The 14,670-nt window shown below is 40.1% G+C and overlaps 1 protein-coding gene and 1 long non-coding RNA gene across 4 annotated transcripts in view; one reads left to right on the forward strand and one right to left on the reverse strand.

The window, feature by feature from the left end:
• The window catches only part of mef2cb (myocyte enhancer factor 2cb), a 302,892-nt gene that overhangs the window by 39,118 nt on the left and 249,104 nt on the right, over positions 1-14,670 (forward strand). The window lies entirely within an intron of this gene.
• LOC122559479 (uncharacterized) overlaps positions 1-14,670 on the reverse strand; it is a 33,380-nt gene that overhangs the window by 2,812 nt on the left and 15,898 nt on the right. Inside the window, exon 2 of the long non-coding RNA XR_006314431.2 lies at positions 3,351-3,440. This is a non-coding gene — a long non-coding RNA (uncharacterized LOC122559479). The remainder of the gene's footprint in view (positions 1-3,350; positions 3,441-14,670) is intronic.

Raw genomic sequence — 14,670 nt, forward strand, 5'->3', positions numbered from 1 at the left:
CCTGATTACCTGCTGCATCTGTGTGTTAGCATTCTGTATTTTGTGCACAAGTAGCTCCAAGTCTCTTCGTGTTGCAGCTTTCTGCAGTTTTCTCCATTTAAATAATACTTTGTTGTTTCATTCTCCATTTCAAAATGACCAACTACATAGCAACATTTTGCCCACTTATTTAACCTATCAATATCTCTCTGTAAACTATTTCTGTCATTCTTGGAAACTTAGTTTTCCAACTGTGTTTGTATTGTTTGCAAAGTTGGCTACTATACAAATCTTTCTCCATTTGGGCTTTTTTTTGACAGTAAGGGCAACAGACTCATATGCTGCAGGTTGTCTTTCTTCTCCGATATTGGTTCCGAAGCACTCAGAGCTTTGTATCCCCATACAATGTCTCTTCCTTGTTCACAGCATAGGACTTCTTCCTACACTGCTGGGCGTTTCTCTAAATGGCTGCAACTGTACAGACCAAGATAGAAACCTCAGCTAAGTCTGGCATGATCTGATGTTGTGGCTTCCACTTTGGTCCTGGGAAAGAGGAGATCCTGTCTGTGCACGAACCTGTCCAGCAGGATCTCTAGGTCCCTGCATGCAAAGTCAGTTGCTAACTTTTCCTTTTCTTTTCTAGCTGAGGTAAATATCAGGAACTATACAGGGTAACTCTGGACAAAAAGTGTTTGTCTAGGTATATAACTAGCTTTTGAAGGTGGCACCAGGAACAAGGATCCAGCCAATTTTGGGATATCCTAGCAGCTGTGTTTTATTGAGTAAATGGGTTGGTAAATGGGAATAGAGAGAAGGCATAGGTTGGGGAATTTAGTTAATCTTTGGTAAGATATGGTTAGAAACCAGGCTAGGTCTCACAGTGAAGATTCCTTCAAACAGTGCAATGCCACTGACACTTAGCTAAAGAAAAAAAAATTCAACCCATTGGCAACACCTAAAATCACAAGTAATTTTCTTAATATTCTTCACCAGTTTTGTTTAGTCCATCTTACAAGTAATCCAATTTCAAATAAATGAAAATGGCTTTTAAGAATTACTGAATTGCTGATTAAAGGAGGATATAGATAGATTGGTCAAATGGCTGATCAGTGGCAAATGGGATTCGGATAAGTATGAGATGATACTGAAAACAAAAAATGCTGGAAATCACAGAGGGTCAGGCAGCATCACAGAGAGAGTGGAAGATAACATTTTTAATCTAGATGATTATTTGGGGGATACTTTGCTTTATTAGCCAAGGTATAAAGTTTAATAGTAGGGAGGTTATGCTGGAACTATATAAAAAGTTAGTTAGGCCGCAACTCAAGCATTGTGTGCAGTTCTGGAATCTACATTACAGAAGAGATGTGATTGCACTGGAGAGGGTACAGAGAAGATTTACCAGGATGTTGCCTGGGCTGCAGACTTTAAGTTATGAAGGAAGATTCAATAGACAGGGGTTGTTTTCCTTGGATTAGAGTAGACTGAGGAGAGACATGATTGAGATAAAATTATGAGGGGCATGCACAGAATAGACAGGCAGAAACATTTTCCCTTGATGGAGGGGTCAATGACAAGGTGCATAGATTTAAGGTAAGAGTGGTAGAGGTAGAAGAACACAAGAAGCATTTAGATATACATTTGCAATACCAAGGCATAGGAGGCTGTTGGCCAAGAGCTAGAAACTGGAATTAGCATAGATATGTGATTGTATTTGACTGACACAGACATAATGAGCTGAAGGGCCTTTTTTCCTGTGTTTAGACTCTAAGATTCATTGTGACGCACAATTGTCAGCATGCGTAATTTAAGAGCTGCCGAAAAGCTTACATACTGGTGCAATTAACATTACTTCACAATGGTGATTAGCTCAAATGGGACATAGTCAGGTTTGTGGGTCGGTGATGCTTTTTGAAGAACTGTAAGATCACGCAAACCCGATTTGCAGGTGAATGCAATTTGTGTTTGAAATCCTATAATTATTTAAACTGGTTTTGATGTTTTTTTTAGTGAATTTTGGTCAAACAAACAATACATATTAACAGGAACTCTTGTTTTTAAAGATCTATAAAATTTGTCTTAGGCATCAATGTTATTGGCAAAACTTCATTTATTGCCTTGTCAGCTGTTCCTCAGAATATACTGATGGGCATACTTCTTAAAATACTACATCTTAATGATCATGGCATTCTCATAATGGGATTAGCAAGAAGCTTTTTTTTTAAAAAAAGAACCAGCAAATAAAATTTTATGTCTGAAAACAAGCTGATATGTGACATGAAGCAGAACTTGGAGGAGATGATGTTTTAAATTTAATCCTATACAGTAGTTGAGTAAGGCAGTGATGTCCAAGTAAGCTTATGAGTTGTTACAGTGCATTCAGTAGATCTTTTAAAACTGTTGAACTGTTACACAGTGATGGAGGAGTTACTATTGAGTTGGTGATAGAGATGTCAGTCATGAAACCTATCTGAACTTTAAATGTATGATACATAAACAACAATTGTCAAGCATTTGGTAATACACTGATCACGTAGTCTGTTGTTTTTATCTGAACATAATTCTGTCTGAACAGCACTTCCTACAGATTTATTGGAGAGTTACAGGCAGAAGTCATTGGTTAATGATACAAATAAATTCCCTGCAATAAATTCTGCTCTGTCACTATTAAAATTCAGATTGAAATTTGAAATGGTCAGCTTGAAACGGTGTTTAATTATTGGGAGATTCAATGGTTTAATAGTAATGTCTAGACTAGTAAGCCAGGGATCCAGATGACTGCTTTGGGACCTGGGCTCAAATCCCACCATGATAGCTAATGGAATTTAAGCTCAACTAATTAATGTGGAATACAGAGTTATTTGCAGTAGTTCTGACCATAATGGCGATCATTATTTCTTGTTGAAACCCATCTGGCTCATTAACATTCTTCAGGGAAGGAAATTCACCAGAATAACCAAGTCTGTCCAAAATATGACTCCATACTCACAGTAATTTCCTGAAAACCCCTTTCAGTTTAAGGATAGTTAGGGATGCACAACAAAAATTAGCCTTGCAAGTAATGCCCAGATCCCGTGAATGAATATTAAAAAAAAGTTCACTAATCCATTCACTAAGGCCATAAGAAGCTTGTGTTTTCCTAAACTGCTGAACCTTTGTATAAAGATCTGTTTAAACTAGTTGTTCACACGATTAGGAAATGAGTTGCATAGTGACGCACAGTCAAGAACTTTCTTTGCTCTTAGCATTTTACTAAAAAGTAAACCCAATTTCTTTTATAGGATTATTGAATAAAAGCTGTCACTGGCTCAATATGGGGCTTCAGAATTCAAACAAAACTGACTAAATGTTATAATAAGTGAAGTGCTTACTTTGTTGCCATGGTGACTTGGTGATGCATATTTGGTCTATGTTTTACCTAAAAATGGTTCTCCTGTGGAGATAGATGTCTTAGTGAATACCTGTTTACATCCATAGAAAAGAATAAAAAGGTTGTTTATTTTTGAAAGTGCAAGAACACACTGAAGACTTCAGATCTGAACATATTAAGACAATGAAAATCATTAAGTTAAACCAAAAACAATGTAACTAAACTAAACAGTTTCACTGTAATAAATTTCATACATGCAAGTGAAACATTTGAATCTCTGATTACTTATAATTAATGTAACTTGGTACATGCTTGGCCTTAGCTTCAAAGACTGTATGTAAGTATCATTTTATAAATGAATGTGGCATTTTATTTATGAAAGTGATATCTTTACTACTGTTGCAATATATTTACCAACTCTATTTTAAATTACTCCAATGACTTATTTTGGCAGTTTATTAACTTATTATATCCCTCTGAAAAGATTATTTAATAATTTTCCTATCTGACCTTGCTTTTAACCAGAACTTCAGTACTCTATCAGTTAGTTAGTTATTATCACCTCCAAGAAGCACCTCAGTAGATCTTATTATGTTACTTAATACTGCTATAAAAGTGAAAATTATTGTTGGTAAAATAAATCTTTGGACATTAATGAGGGACCAAATAGAAGGTCAAAGATACTTGTTATCTAATCTAGCACTATTCTGAGGAATTATATATCTATGAATCAGATATTGCTGTTCATTCATCTATGAAACATCTTCTTCAGATTCAGGATTGCTTTAGTTTTGTCAACACAAGAAATTATATAATGGAATACCATTCAGCCCATTTAATCCACTCTGACCTCAGACTTAAATGATCACACCATATCGATGTAATCACCTAAGACGTTACCACAGAGAAGACTTGCAAGCAGACAGAACAATGCACAGTATTCTGACTCCTGAAAGTAATAATGAAAATGTAAGTACAAAATAGTAATATTTAATAATACCAATATTGATCAGCAGAAATTATTTTTATAGTTTCAAAATCAAAGGAAACAGAGCACGTTTTGAATAATATCATTTGTCATACTTCTCCTTATAGTGTTTGATTCTGTTATATAAGGTAATGATTATGAAAAGATTAATATATAAGACTGCATTAAGCTCCAACCAATCTGATAATATCATATAAGATCCCAGCAGAGACAGATGTGTCATTATTGCTACTCTATTATTTTCAGATACCACCACCTTCACTGGTATGTTGTATTCTGGTTTAGGTAGTTTGTCAGCAGTCTTATTTCTCTGCACTGAGTTGAATGCCACTTAATTATCAGTGATAGAGGTTAGACCACTGGTGAGTCTAAATAGAGGAGACAATTGTCTTTCATAACCTGTTAGTTCACTACATGATAGCAATAGATACAGGTTAAATTTACAGGGCATAATTATTGAGGACTCTTGGGAGCTGCACAGTGCACATCTACTCACTTTGATTATTCATGCAGCACTCAACTGTTCCCATCTAAAGGATGGGTGGAGCTTAACGCAACATAAACTCTTAGCCTTTGAGAACCATTGCCTTATAGCTCAAAGCTTTGTTTCCCATAGTTAACCATTATACACTCAAGTATAAAGCTATTTTTACATTTACCACTAATCCATTCAGCCCCCACCCCGCCATGTCTCTGATTTCAGAAATTCAGGCAAAATGCATGCTTCACAGTGTTCCCAGAATGTACTCTGTTTGGAATTGGAAGAATAGTGAATCTTTTGCTTGAGGGCCATTGACCTATATTCTGAACTTTTACAAATCAATTCTCCACTGAAGGACCTTTTATCTCTTGGATAGCCTTCACAAAGAATGTAATGTCTCGTAGATTAAGTTGTTGGCCCATTATCTAAGCTAGTGTACCTATACTCCCTTAGTTATTTTCATAGAGGATCTCTTCCCTGCTATCTCAGGTAATTGTACCATAAAATCTTTAAGGGGACCTTTAATGACAACTGACTTGCATTTGGTTGGCAAGAATGCATTATGCAACTTTTCAGCCAAGCCTAATTGTTGACAATGTCTTGATGCAGAGCTTTGACCTAAAACGTCGATTTTCCTGCTCCTTGGATGCTGCCTGACCTGCTGTGCATTTCCAGCACTACTCTAACCTTGACTCTAATCTCCAACATCTGCAGTACCCACTTTCGCCATGTCTTGATGCATCCGTGCTCAGATTCCTTTATTATCTAAAGAGGTGTGAATAAAACTAAACAGTGTGCAACTATTGGTAATTGTCCCATGATGGAGTGAAGGCCACTAATGAAGCAAATAAAGATAACTCTTCCTAGAACACAGATCTCGAGATCAATCTTCTAGAGCTGAAGGACAAATGACAACCTACATACTTGAAGCTATGTGGTCCAGATCAAATAACTCTCAAGGTTAAAGTAATGCTACATGTAATACCACAATATAAAGATTGTCAGATAGTAGAGAATGCTTACGAATTCAAAACAAAAATAACTCATTCTTGAGCAGGAAAGCATGTTTTGCCCTTAACTTTGTTCTAAAAATCTAAGACTCTGAACAACATAGGAATAAGTGTTCCTTTGACAAGGGGTCCTCTAAATTGTTCATAGAACTAGGAAAGCTCACCACTGAATACAGCATCACATTAAGTAAGGATGCAAGATCATCATGTGCATCCAGGAAGATTTCATTTCCATTAATGAATCACAGCTTGACAAAACGATTAGAAGGGGGGCACCTATGTGGTGAACAAAACCAAAAGAGGTATGTTTGAAATCTATCCAACTTTGCAATGGCACTACCACCATGGATAGATGGGATTGATTTCAAACATATGAATATACAAATCAGGAGCAGAAATATATCATTCAACCTCTTGAACCTGCTCCCCCATTAATTAAGATCATGACTGATCTGTTTGTGTTTTAAATTCCACATTCCCATCTACCCCAATAACCCATGGCCTCCCTGCATATCAAGAATCCATTCACTTCTGGCTTAAATTTATTCAATGGCTTTCCCTCCACTATCTTCTGAGGCAGAGAGTTGTATGTTGCAAAACTCTCTGAGAGAAAAATGAAATTCTGCTCATCTCTGATCTGAAAGGGCAATTTCTAATTTTAAAACAGTGCCCTCTGGTTCTAGTCTTACCCATAAGAGGAAACAACCATCTTGTCAAGATAATGTTGAATCTTATATAATTCAAAGAAGTCACCCCTTACTCTTCCAAACTAAAATGGAAATAACCTTTACGCAGAAAGTTGTAAATGCATTGCCAGCTGTGGTGATGGAAGCAGAGTCCTTGGGGACATTTAGACTACTTACAGTGTGTAAACAGGCTCTTCGGCCCAACAGGTCTACACCGACCCACCGAAGCACAACCCACCCAGACCCATTACCCTACATTTACCCCTTCACCTAACATTACAGGCAATTCAGCATGGCCAATTCACATAACCCACACTTTTTTTTTGGACTGTGGGAGGAAACCGGAGCATCGGAGGAAACCCACGCAGACACGGGGAGAATGTGCAAACGCCACACAGTCAGTCGTCTGAGGCGGGAATTGAACCCAGGTCTCTGGCACTGTGAGGCAGCAGTGCTAACCACTGTGCCACTGTGCCGTAAGTGACTGCTGCATATGCACATGGATAGCGGGGAGTTGAGGGGTGTGTAGGTTAGGTTACTATATTTTACATTAGGATTAAATCTCGGCGCAACATTGTGGGCCAAAGGGCCTGTTCTGTGCTGTACTTTTCTATGTTCTAACGTCTCTTACGCACCATCATAAAAGAATCTGTTCATTCCAGGTATGAGCCAGTAAACATCCTTAGAATCATCTCTAAAGCATTTACATCCTTTGTTACATAAGGAGACCAAAACGCCACACATTATTTGGGATGTGATCTCACTAATGCCCTGTATAACTGAATAGATCTAGCAATTCAAAATTGAGCATCTATTTTTGGCCATGAACAGTAGCAGAATTGTATTCCAACTCAATCTGAAACCTCGTGCAGAGCTGGTATACTTGATGAAATGTGGCAGGCAAAAGAGCCCATAGGAATCAGGGAAAAATGATTCACTGGTTAAAATCATTATTTACACAAAGGAATATGGTTGAGGCTATCGGTGGAATTGGCTATTTTGGCTCCAGAACAAACCTGCAGGAGATCCTCAGAGTAATATTCTATGTCCAACTATCTTCAGCTGCTTCATGAATAACCTTCACTCCACCATAAGGTCAGAAATGGAATGTTTATTGATGGCGTAGTGGTCATAGATCTCCAAGGCAATTGAGGACCGCATAGCTACTGTAAAATTTGTCTGAGCAGTGAGAGCTTCTGATCTGCATTACTTTCCTTAGGAAAACAAAGGAACAAGTGAGAACCAGCATATTGATGTTGAACAGACAATCTTACCTTGTTGCTGTCATCCATTTCACATTGGACACAAGTGTAAATGCTATATACCACCACCACAGAAGGAGTTGACAGGTTCATGTATGAAATACACCTCTTACCATGGAATATCTGGCGTGTTTGTGTTAGTCGGACAACCGACTGCAGTTTGCAAATGATTCAGCTATTTTGCAGCCTCTTTTGGACCTTTACATGTTAGTCACCTGAATACCCACAATAAAAATGGGGCAACTGCACATGGAGGCCAGGTAGTCAAATCCCTTTTAGTGAAAATGTTAAATTTTACATGGCCTGGTTAAATTACTGGTTCACTCCACATGAATTAGCATTAGAATTGCTGATGGGGAGAAAACTGAAGGCTCATGTTTCTAGCCAACTGGAGGTGTTGACTCCTCAGCTGAAACAAAAAGACGACAAAAATGTTTCTCTGAAAGAACAGTCTTATCAGAAGCACCAGCTTCTGTTGTTATACATATCATCATAGGCAAAAATGAATGCACGAATTATTAGAAATAAGAAGGATGAGCTTGAGGCTCTTTTGGAAATTGGCAGCTACCATATTGTGGGGATAACTGAGACGTGGCTTCAAGCGGACAGGGCTTGGGAAATGAATATTCAAGGCTATACGTGCTATCGTAAGGACAGACTGACAGGCAGAGGGGGTGGGGTGACCCTGTTGGTAAGGGATGATATTCAGTCCCTTGCGCGGGGGGACCTAGAATCTGGAGATGTAGAGTCAGTATGGATAGAGCTGAGGAATTCTAAGGGTAGAAAGACTCTCTTGGGAGTTATCTACAGGCCCCCAAACAGTAGTATGGATGTAGGGTGTAAGTTGAATAAGGAGCTGAAATTGGCCTGTCACAAAGATGTTACTACAGTTGTTATGGGGAATTTCAACATGCAGGTAGACTGGGAGAATCAGGATGGTATTGGACCTCAAGAAAGAGATTTTGTGGAGTGCCTCAGAGATGGAATCTTAGAATAGCTGGTGCTGGAGCCTACCAGGGAGAAGGCAATTCTGGATCTGGTATTGTGCAATGAACCAGAATTTATCAGGGACCTCGAAGTGAAGGAGCCATTTGGAGGTAGTGACCATAATACAATAAGCTTCAATCTGCAATTTGAAAGGGAGAGGGTACAATCAGTAGTGACAATATTTCAGTTGAATAAAGGGAACTATGGAGCTATGAGGGAGGAGCCGGTCAAAGTTCAGTGGTGCAATACCTTAGCAGGGATGACAGTGGGGGAACAATGGCAGATATTTCTGGGTATAATGCAGAAGATGCAGGATCAGTTCATTCCGAAAAGGAAGAAAGATCCTATGAGAAGGCAGAGGTGGCCGTGGCTGACGAGGGAATTTAAGAAACATATAAAGTTAAAAGAGAAAAAGTATAACATAGTAAAGATGAGTGGGAAAATGGAGGACTGGGAAGATTTTAAAGAACAACAGAGGATTACTAAGAAGGAAATACACAGAGAAAAAAATGAGGTACGAAGGTAAACTGGCCAAAAATATAAAGGAGGAGAGTAAAAGCTTTTTTAGGTAAGTGAAAGGGAAAAAAATGGTTAAGACTAAAATTGGGCCCTTGAAGACAGAAACAGGGGAATATATTACGGGGAACAAAGAAATGGCAGAAGAGTTGAATTGGTACTTCAGATCTGTGTTCACTGGGGAAGACACAAGCAATCTCCTGAGGTAACAGTGGCTGAAGGACCTGAACTGAAGGGAATTTATATTTGCCAGGAATTGGTGTTGGAGAGACTGTTAGGTCTGAAGGCTGATAAGTCTCCGGGGCCTGATGGTCTACATCCCAGGGTATTGAAGGAGGTGGCTCTAGAAATCGTGGATGCGTTGGTGATTATTTTCCAGAGTTCGATAGATTCAGGATCAGTTCCTGCGGATTGGAGGGTGGCTAATGTGGTACCACTTTTAAGAAAGGAGCAAGAGAGAAAGCTGGAAAATATAGACCAGTTAGTCTGACCTCAGTGGTGGGAAAGATGCTGGAGTCTATTATAAAGGATGAAATTACGACACATCTGGATAGCAGTAACAGGATAGGTCAGAGTCAGCATGGATTTATGAAGGGGAAATCATGCTTGAATAATCTTCTGGAATCTTTTGAGGGTGTAACTCTGAAGATGAACAAGGGAGATCCAGTGGATGTAGTGTACCTGGACTTTCAGAAAGTCTTTGATAAAGTCCCACATAGGAGGTTAGTGAGCAAACTTAGGGTGCATGGTATTGGGGGCAAAGTACTGACTTGGATTGAAAGTTGGTTGGCTGACAGGAAACAAAGAGTAGTGATAAACGGCTCCCTTTCGGAATGGCAGGCGGTGACCAGTGGGGTACCGCAGGGATCAGTGCTGGGACCGCAGCTTTTTACAATATATATTAATGATATAGAACATGGTATTAATAGTAACATTATCAAATTTGCTGATGATACTAAGCTGGGTGGCAGGGTGAAGTGTGAGGAGGATGTTAGGAGATTACAGGGTGACCTGGACAGGTTAGGTGAGTGGACAGATGCATGGCAGATGCAGTTTAATGTGGATAAATGAATGGTTATCCACTTTGGTGGCAAGAACAGGAAGGCATATTACTACCTAAATGGAGTCAAGTTAGGTAAAGGGGCAGTACAAAGAGATCTGGGTGTTCTTGTACACCAGTTAATGAAGGCAAGCATGCAGGTACAGCAGGTAGTGAAGAAGGCTAATAGCATGCTGGCTTTCATAACAAGAGGGATTAAGTATAGAAGCAAAGAGGTTCTTCTGCAACTGTACAGGGCCCTAGTGAGACCACACCTGGAATATTGTATGCAGTTCTGGTCTCCAAATTTGAGGAAAGACATTCTGGCTCTTGAGGGAGTGCAGCGTAGGTTCACAAGGTCAATTCATGGAATGGCGGGACTATCTTATGTTGAAAGATTGGAGTGACTGGGGATTGTATACCCTTGAGTTTAGAAGACTGAGATGGGATCTGATTGAGACATATAAGATTTTTAAAGGATTGGACAATCTGGAGGCAGGAAACCTGTTTCCGCTGATGGGTGAGTCCCGAACCAGAGGACACAGCTTAAAAATAAGGGGTAGGCCATTTAGGACAGAGATGAGGAGAAACTTCTTCACCCAGAGAGTGGTGGGTGTGTGGAATGCTCTGCCCCAGAAGACAGTGGAGGCCCAGTCTCTGGATTCATTTAACAAAGAGTTGGATAGAGCTCTCAAGGATAGTGGAATCAAGGGTGATGGAGATAAGGCAGGAACAGGAAACGAATTGAGGATGATCAGCCATGATCATAATGAATGGTGGTGCAGGCTCGAAGGGCAGAATGGCCTACTCCTGCACCTATTGTCTATTGTCTGTAAAATGTGTACTGCAGATGCTAAAATTAGTCGAGAGTACGGTGCTAGAAAAGCACAGCAGATCGGGCAGCATCCGAGAAGCAGGAAAATCGACGTTTCGGGCAAAAGCCCTTCATCAAGAATGAGGCTGAGAGCCTCGGGGTGGACAAATAAATGGGAGGGGGTGCGGCTGGGGGGGGAAGGTAGCTGAGAATGCAATAGGTGGATGGACATGGGGGAAGGTGATATGTTGGAGGGGAGGGTGGGAGCAGATAGGTGGGAAGGAAGATGAACAGTTGGGACAGGTCAAGAGGACAGTGCTAAGCTGGAAGGTTAGAATTGGGGTAAGGTGGGGGAGGGGAAATGAGGAAACTGGTGAAATCCACATTGACGCCATTTTATTGGACTGTCCTGAGGCGGACGTTGTGGCGTTCTTCCTCCAGGTGTCGGGTGGTAAAGGAGTGGCGATGGAGGAGGCCCAGAACCTGCATGTCCTCAGCAGAGTGGGATGGGGAGTTGAAGTGTTTAGCACGGGACAGTAGGGTTGATTGGTGCGTGTGTACTGGAGATGTTCTCTGAAGCGCTCTGTGAGTAGGCATCCTGTCACCTCAATGTAGAGGAGACCACATCGAGAGCAACGGATCCAGTAAATGACATGTGTGAAGATGCATGTGAAACTTTGATGGATGTGGATGGCTCCTTTAGGGCCTTGGACGGAAGTGAGGGGGGAGTGTGAGCACAGGTTTTGCAATTCCTGCAACGGCCCTCCCACATGGTGGATCTCATCCACATCCTGTATCTCTGCCCTCGAACCACACCCCTCCAACCGCAACAAGGACAGTACCCTCCTGTTCCTCACCTCCACCCCACCAACCTCCATATACATTGCACCATCCTCCGCCATGATAAATAGAAACCCTAATGTACAAATCTTAACATGAGGGAAATAGCTTAACACCAAAGTTAATGATGTTATCTGGTCTTGGGTGGAAATAAAAGGTGAAAATGTGTTGCTGGGAAAGCGCAGCATGTCAGGCAGCATCCAAGGAGCAGGAGAATCGACGTTTCGGGCATAAGCCCTTCTTCAGGAAGGGCTGAAGAAGGGCTTATGCCTGAAATGTCGATTCTCCTGTTCCTTGGATGCTGCCTGACCTGCTGCATTTTTCCAGCAACACATTTTCAGCTCTGATCTCCAGCATCTGCAGCCCTCACTTTCTCCTGGAAATAAAAGGTGCCTGAAATGTCAATTTTCCTGCTCCTCGGATGCTGCCTGACCTGCTGTGCTTTTCCAGCACTATTCTAATCTTGACTCTTTGCTCCTATGTCCAGACAGTCAATGTAACTTGTACCTATTGCTATCATTCAGAAAGTGATATCATGTCAAAACATGATGCTTTATGATTCATGGTGGTTCACTCTCTACCAAAATTAAACAAATAGGTCCTCAGACCTAGTATAGGATAATTAATAATATTTTAATTTACATTTTATAAGTTTCTATTCTAAGTTTCTGTTAACTTATTGATTTTATTGATCTTGTGTAAAGATTGCATATTAAAATGAGTAGAAAAGAGGATTGGTGGCAACATTTTAATCATTAACTGATCTTGTTAGTTTTGTTGCCCATACAATAATTCCATATTCAGATCTGGACCTTTTTTTACTGGAGATATTGACTTCTTTTGTTACCAGTATTACTTTATATTCTGCAAGCAGAAAGTTGAAATCCCCAGCCTAAAATTTGTGTGTCCTAGTTCATTAGAAGAAGTAGGTCATTTGGCCAATCGAGTCCACACCAACCCACCAGACAGCATCCCACCCACACCCACTATGCCTGTAACCCTGCACCTCCCTGAACACTACTGGCAATTTAGCATGGCCAATCCACCTAACTTGCACACCTTTGGACTGTGGGAGGTAACCGGAGCATCCAGACAAAATCCAAGCACACATGGACAGAATGTGCAAACTCCACACAGTCACCCAAGGGTGCAATTGAACCCGGGTCCCTAGCACTGTGAGGAAGTAGTGCTAACCACTGAGCCACTGTGCCACACCACATTTTAAATGAAGCAACTTCATTGCTTCATGATAATTCATGTTTTTCAAAAAATTATATATACATAGCATCTTTTAAAACATTAGGCTTTTCCAAAGTGCTTCCAAGCTGATCAAGTTCTCCTAAAGTGCCAAATAATGTGGGAAGTTTTCAACATTTTAAATTCTGGGTTTTTGTCCTCTCAGTCTACCAGTAAAACAATTTCACTTTGGTAAGTAAGTCCCTCCAACTTAAATCCTTAGTAATCCTGTTTGACTTTCTCTAAACACCTCCCCACCCCAAGCATTTTGAAGACATGGTAGCTTGAAATGTAACACATTCCAAATGTGTGTTCACCAGTTATGGAAGGATTTAAATAATCTTATGATCAAATGATTTCCAGATGCATTCCAGTATTTGATTCACATTGTAGAAAAGTTTCAAGTCACTGGTTGTTTTTCTCAATTGTTACGTTCTGGTGTTGCCTGTGATTGATTCCAATATGTCATTATACTGTTTCCTGTCCAAATGTATTGAATTCCTGTGGAAATCTAGGGCAAGTACAGGACACAAGGTGCACAGGTGATGTTCAACTTATTTTTTAAACAGTCTATACTATGGTAGAGGAGTCAGTCTACAATGACATGAAGAGCACATCATTGTATCCTTATTCACATGAAGCGATCTGGAATAACGAGCATTTCTTATACTCAGAATCATATCACAAAAACGTGTAGTTGAATCAAAAACAAAATACCGAGCTGCTGGAAATCCAGAATAAAAAAGAAAGTACTGGAAATACTTGTGCAGCATCTTTGGAGAGAGAAAGATGAGTTAATAGCTGAACTATTGTGCCTTCCTCTACGGCAAGTTTAGAGAAGGGGGCCATTTAGTCAGATGTGAGGTTGGGGATCCAACCCTGTCTGCCAAAATTAAGTTAATGGGGAAAGTCTATGGATAGCCTTCATACCTGGCCACTAATGGAAACCTGTAAATGTTAAATTAATGCCAACAATTGAGGTGTGTTACCTGTGAACACACCCTCCTAATTCATCCCCATGCATATCCTAGAAATCCTTTGGCAATATAAAGTGAACAGTGACGTGATGTAATGATTACCATACTTTTTTTCCCAAGATCCCATTGCAGTTGGTAATTGACCTCGGTTATGATGTAAATCTTGAAAGGGCTATATTTTAAAATTGCTGCAAACACAACTTACGTAGCATATTAACACAGCAAACAACAAAATATATTTTGCAAATGGGCAAGAGAGTCTGAATGGAAATAGAAACGTTAGGACATATAACATAAAGTTCCTGGTGCCGGGAGGTCTGAAGGATCACCTGCAGGGTAAAAAGAGAGGAGGAAACATAACTTTAATCCTTCAGCTCAATCATAAGACCATAAGACATAGGAACAGAATTTAGGCCATTCAGCCCATCTGGTCTGCTCCTCCATTCAATAATGGCTGATGAGTTTCTCAACCCCATTGTCTCACT

The sequence above is a fragment of the Chiloscyllium plagiosum genome, unplaced genomic scaffold (genome assembly GCF_037043375.1).
Source record: "Chiloscyllium plagiosum isolate Xiang-an unplaced genomic scaffold, Cpla_swu_hap1 HiC_scaffold_2, whole genome shotgun sequence".
Classification (NCBI taxonomy): domain Eukaryota; kingdom Metazoa; phylum Chordata; class Chondrichthyes; order Orectolobiformes; family Hemiscylliidae; genus Chiloscyllium; species Chiloscyllium plagiosum.